This window comes from Microtus ochrogaster, chromosome 7 (assembly GCF_000317375.1).
Source record: "Microtus ochrogaster isolate Prairie Vole_2 chromosome 7, MicOch1.0, whole genome shotgun sequence".
Classification (NCBI taxonomy): domain Eukaryota; kingdom Metazoa; phylum Chordata; class Mammalia; order Rodentia; family Cricetidae; genus Microtus; species Microtus ochrogaster.
The window spans coordinates 11,593,947-11,599,856 of record NC_022014.1 but is presented as its reverse complement, the minus strand read 5'-3'; positions in this window follow the sequence as shown (position 1 = coordinate 11,599,856).

Here is a 5,910-nt window from a genome sequence, read left to right as displayed (position 1 = left end):
CTGGCCTTGAACTCACTCAGTAGACCAGACTGGCCTTGAACTCACTCAGTAGACCAGACTGGCCTTGAACTCACAGAGATGCACCCACTCGTGTCTCCAAAATGCTGGGGTTAAAGTTGTGAACCACCTCCGCTCAGCTAAGTTATTTTTATCTTTTTTTTAAGTTAGATAAGAAGCCCCTGAGGAGTAGGAAAAACTATTGCTGATGGGCACCCCTCCGTAAGTGCCATGCAGGCAGAAGTCTGAAGTTTATCAGCAAACCAGCATAAGGCTTCCTGACAGACTCTGTCGAGAGTGAGTGGAGACAGCACACTGCAAAACCGCACTCAGCTTAGAAAGCCCTTCTACACGTGAGCACAGGAGAGCCTTAGCTTCAGCTTGGCAAGTCCTTTCCGTTGGCTTAGCTCACAAGCTGTAAAAGGCCTCACCTTGTCTCAATCATCGCTCTCCTCTCTTCCTGATTCTCCCTCCCTTTTGAAACTTTGTTTTTTTAATATTTGTTTAGTTATTATGTATACAGTATTCTCAGTATTCTGTCTGTGTGTATGCCTACAGGCCAGACCTCATTACACCTCATTAGAGATAGTTGTGAGCCACCATGTGGTTTCTGGGAATTGAACTCAGGACCTTTGGAAGAGCAGGCAATGCTCTTACCTCTGAGCCATCTCTCCAGCACCCCCTTTTGAAACTTTGAGTAGTCCTTCTCCTCTCCGAGTTCCCACGCAACACCCATCCAGTTCAGCCACCCAGAAGCTCCTCAGCTCAATCCTGTTACACAGGCTCTAGTCAATGAGCTCTAGTACCAGGCCTAAGAATGAGCCCAGAGGAGGCCCCTCCAGGGAGCTGGCTCCCAGCTCAGTGAGGCCTCCTTGCTCTCTACTGTGGTCACTCGGTCAAGATTCTGAGGCAACCAACGCAGAACCACTGCTGGAGTGACTGGAGTTTCTGAGACCCCAGTTCTTTGGGTTAACCTGTCACAGTCCCTGTCACACTCCTCCTCAGCTCTGGGTACCTACCACCCGGGGGCAGATGCTTGAGAACCCCCATCCTGGAGATTCTGTGGGAGCCAAGCCAGGATAGACGGAGAGGAACCTGCCTCTGTGATGTCTCTTACAGTGATGAATCTTGCTCATGGCTCATCATGGAATGAGGGCCCCATGGCATCAAGGTTGGCTTCAGAACTAAGCTTTGAGGGCTCAAGTCCCAGGCCCTCCATATGCTAATATAATATTCTAGCTAAGTTAGCTAGGACACCTAAAATTAAAAGAAGAAGAAGTAGCTTACTTGTCAGAGTGATGGCTTTGTTTCTATAATACCTTGGTTTTAATCCCCAACACCACACAAACTAGGTGTGGTGGTACAACCCATGAGGGAGGTAGAAGCGGGGTGGTCAGGTGACTTCAAGCCTAGCCCAAGTTATACGAGACTGCCTCAAAAACGACAGAAAAAGAAAAGAAAAAGAAAAAAGGAAATTCTATTTCTCTGAAACTCTGAATAAATGGAACACAAACACAAAATTGAGGTTGGAGCCATCATGCTGGCGCACATCTGAAATCTCAGTAGTGGGGAGAAGGACACAGGGCTTTCAAGTCTAGCCTCAGTTACCTAGTAAGTTCACACCCAGCCTGGAATGAGACTCCGTCTTTAAAAAAGTAGCTGGAAAGTAGAGTGGACACAGAGAATAGCAACACGAATGTCTCCAAGTTTTGTGGATAAACTTCTCAGACATCTAGCATGTATATTGCACAACAGTATCCAATACCCTCAGTCAAAATGCTTCCAGAGACATTTAACTGAGGAGGAAAGGGCTGCCCTGAATGTGGACAGCACCACCCCATGGGCCAGGGACCTGGGTTGAATAAACAAACAAGAAAAAGGGAGCTGAACACCAGCTGCCCGCCCCCCCCCCCCACACACGATGTACCTCATCCTTCCCTGAAGGATCGCTTTTGTCTGGTATTTTACAGCTTCATCAAAAAGGCAATTAATTACAGACACAAAGCAGCCAAGTGGCTGAAAGGTACAGATAGGGAAAGGTATGACAACTGCAAACTGAAATAGTACAATCCACGTGGGAAAACCTTCCGAGGGAAGGGCCTGGGAAAGGGAGCTCCCGAGCCTGGAGAATGCGCTCAGCCTCACTTCATTAGCTGAGACTTTAGAGCTGGTCCTTGGCTGATTATAACTTCACACATGTCTAAAGCCATAGCCAGCTGAGTCACATGAAGTCGCTGATATTCATCTTGATTTATATATAAAAAAAGGTTTTCCAGGTGTTGGAGGGATGCCTCAACAGTTAAGAGCATGTTCTGCTCTTGCAGAAGACCCGAGTTCAGTTTTCAGACCCATACTGGGGAGGCAGCTCACACTGTTGTCTGTAACTCGAGGTCCTGGGGATCTGACACCTTCTGACCTCTACAGACACCTGCACTCACCTGCACATACCCACAGATAGACATAAATAAAATTTAAAAAAATAAATATTTGTTTAAAATTGTCTTTCCATTTTGTGAGACCCAAATAGTAGTGGTTGTGGTGGTGACGATGGTGGTGGTGGTTATGGTGAAGGTGATGATGGTGATGATGATGATGGTGCTGATGATAGTGGTGATGATGGTGATGACAATGGTGGTGGTGGTAGTTATGGTGATGGTGATGACAATGGTGGTGGTGGTGGTGGTGGTTATGGTGATGGTGATGATGATGGTGACTTGATCTTGCTCTCTTTTTTGTTGGTTACTAGCAGGGTGGCACAAGAACTCTGCTTAAAGAAACACTGCTATAGTGCCTATACTCATAATTATGTCATAAAATGAGACCTGGGTCTTGGTCCATAGAATCTTAGGAGAGACTCAGAGAGGAGGAGCTTGGTGGCTGGGGAAACAAGTGGTACAGAGGGGTCCTCTAGAGGAAGCCAGCTGTGGGTTTGTAAAGGAGAAGAGGACCAGGAACTTAGCATTCACCAGAGTGGCTGCTTCCTTCTGAGAGGTCAGGAGATGCGCTCTCCAGGTCTACAGGCATGACTGGGTAGGTTCCTGTGGCTCCTGCATGTCTGCCCACAGGCCAGGGCAATACCTTACAACATCTCAGCCTGAGTCACCTTGGCCACTGCTTGGGGATACGTGTTGCTTCCTCTGCTTCTTGGATTCCCCCCACCCAAGGCACATGGAGTGCACTCCTCGCTTGGAACTGATGAGGCACAGGACAAGTGGGCAGAACAGACTGGCAGTCCCCAGAAAGACAGCATGGTCCGTGAGAGTTAGGAGACAGGATGCCAAAGGGGTGTCAGAGTCAAGCTCACCACCATTGCTCCTCTCTCCTGCCGTCACCACCACTGTCTCCACATCCGCTTTAGCTACCGTCACTGCCGCTATAGACATCATCATCGCTGCTATCGCCATCACCACCACTGCCATGTTCACAACCTTCATCCCCTGCACCTCCATTACCACAGCCATTGTTAGCATCACCATCTCCCTCACCCCTTCCACCATCCCCACCCCATCCCCACTGCCACTGCTCTTGTCTTTGGGCACCATCGTTTCTACCAAGGCTCCCCTCTGTCATCTGCACCACCATTCCTACTGCTTCTGTCATTGCTGTTAGCCCCTTCATGGTCTTGCCAATTGCACTACCTCCATAATTGTCTCCTCCTCTTCTTGATGGCCATGCGCTCCCTAACTCCATACTCCATCACGGTCAACACTGGTCCCACCACAAGCCCTCCGGTGGCCTCTGGGCCCAGGTTCCTCTATGGAATAATCTCTACCATAGCCAGAGATCTTGTAATCCTGCTTCCACCACGATATAAGGGATATGAAGAAGATTCACGGTCATAACGTGCCTATGTGTTTTCTCTAAACCTCCTAACATGCAAGTATGGGTGACCACTTATTACTACTTTCACATGTGATTCAGGTCTGGGGACACAGAGGGGCCAGTTAGCTTTCTCTACAAAAATACCAAGACAGAGGGAGGCAACCTGGGCATTACAGGAACCTGAAGTTCAGAGATGTCAATCATCCTGTGAAAGCCCACACAGCCTACAAGTGCTGGGATTCTCACAGAGAATGAATATAAAGGCCTGCTAGGACTTCAGGTCCTTTGTGAAATATCAAGGTTGTGTGGGCTCGGGAGATGGTGCAGATACAAATGTTTGCTTCTCAAGCAATGAGGACCTGAGCTGGACTCTCAGAACCCATGATATAACAGCAGCAGCAACAACAACAACAACAACAACAATCTCAGTGTAGTGGCACACACTAATCACAGCACTGCGGAGGGAGAGACAGAGACAAACATCGCTGGAGCTTGTTGCCTGGTTAGGCTAGCCAAATCTGTGAGCTCTGGGCATCTGAAGACTGATCCCTGAAGCTGATTTCTGGACTTCATCCCTGTGCATAGGTATCACACATACAAAAGCAAGTACACCCGTGTCCAAACAATCAAGGCCTCTGAGATGCGACTCACTGGTCCCCCAGAGAGAACATGCCATGGGTGTCAGCTTCCAGCCTCCTGCAGAAGCACATGGTCTCCTCCTCGGCTTGTAAGTAGATACCAGGTGCTTTCCAGGCAGCTCTGGACATGTCTAAACAGTGTGGCATCCTCTGTGACCAACCCCACTGGAAGTTTTTCCTGTAACCTCTTCCTTTCCTCTTTCCCTATGTCAGACGTACCCACTGTTTTGGAATGTCCCCCACCCCCACTGTCCTTCAGAGGCTGTATGCCTGAAGTCCTCTGGCACCCCAATTCTGTCTTGCTGTTTGTTTCCTGGAGGCAAATGACCCAAAGGTGTAAGTTTACTCCACAGCCAGGGGACTGTTTTCCCTAAGCCCCTGTGTTGACTCCTCAGCTCAGCAAAGTGATCCTGCAATACATTGGTACCCGGTTGCAACTATAAACGACTGTAAGTGGGCTACAGAGGTCAATGCCTCACACCAAAAAGCAGCCAGGATGGAGAGGGAGAGATGAGTTTTGTTTCTAGCACCTGTGAAGTGTTTGTGTGTATGTGGTGTGCATATGTGTGTGGTTTGTGTGTGTGGTGTGTGCATGTGTGTGTGTGGTGGGGGCATGTGTGCATGTTCGTGGTGTATTGTATGTGTGGTGTACATGTGTGTGTGCATGTGTACTGTGTAGTGTGTGCGTGTGCATGGTGTGTGTGTGTGTGTGTAGGCCAGAAGTTAGCTTTGAATGTCTTCTTTAGTCTAAAACAAGAGTTCTCACTTTTCGCCCAGGCATCTGTCTGCCCTCACTCCCCCAGCACTGGATGACAAACCTGTGCCACCATACAGGGTTTCTGTGCTGGTTCAGGAGATCAAACTCAGGTGCTCATGCTTGCAAGGTGAGCGCTTGACCATAAGACTGAGCAAACTCCCAGTGCCCCTTTCACTGTTTAAAGTACTGAAGAAAGAATTGGGAGCCTCAGCCTGTTAGGCAAGTGCTCCACCGCTGTGGCCTGTCTCTGAGTTCTGCTGCTGTGCCCCGCCACCGTGCTCCGCCGCCGTGCTCTGCTGCTGTGCTCCACCAGTGTGATCCACCACTGTGCTCTGTCCCTGTGCTCTGCAGTTGTGCTCCACCACTGCACTCAGTTACTGTGCTCTGCCACCGTGCTCCACCACTGTGCTCCGCTGCCATGCTCTCCCGCTGTGCTCCATCACTGTGCTCTGCCGCCGTGCTCCGCTGCCGTGATCTGCCTCCGTGCTCCGCTGCTGTGCTCCACCAGTGTGATCCACCACTGTGCTCTGTCCCTGTGCTCTGCCACTGAGCTCTGCCTTTGTGCTCCACCACTGCACTCAGTTACTGTGCTCTGCTACTCTGCTCCGCTGCTGTGCTCCACTGCTGTGCCCTAACACTGAGCTCTGTCCCTGTGCTCCATCACTATGCTCCACCACTGTGCTCCACTGCCGTGCT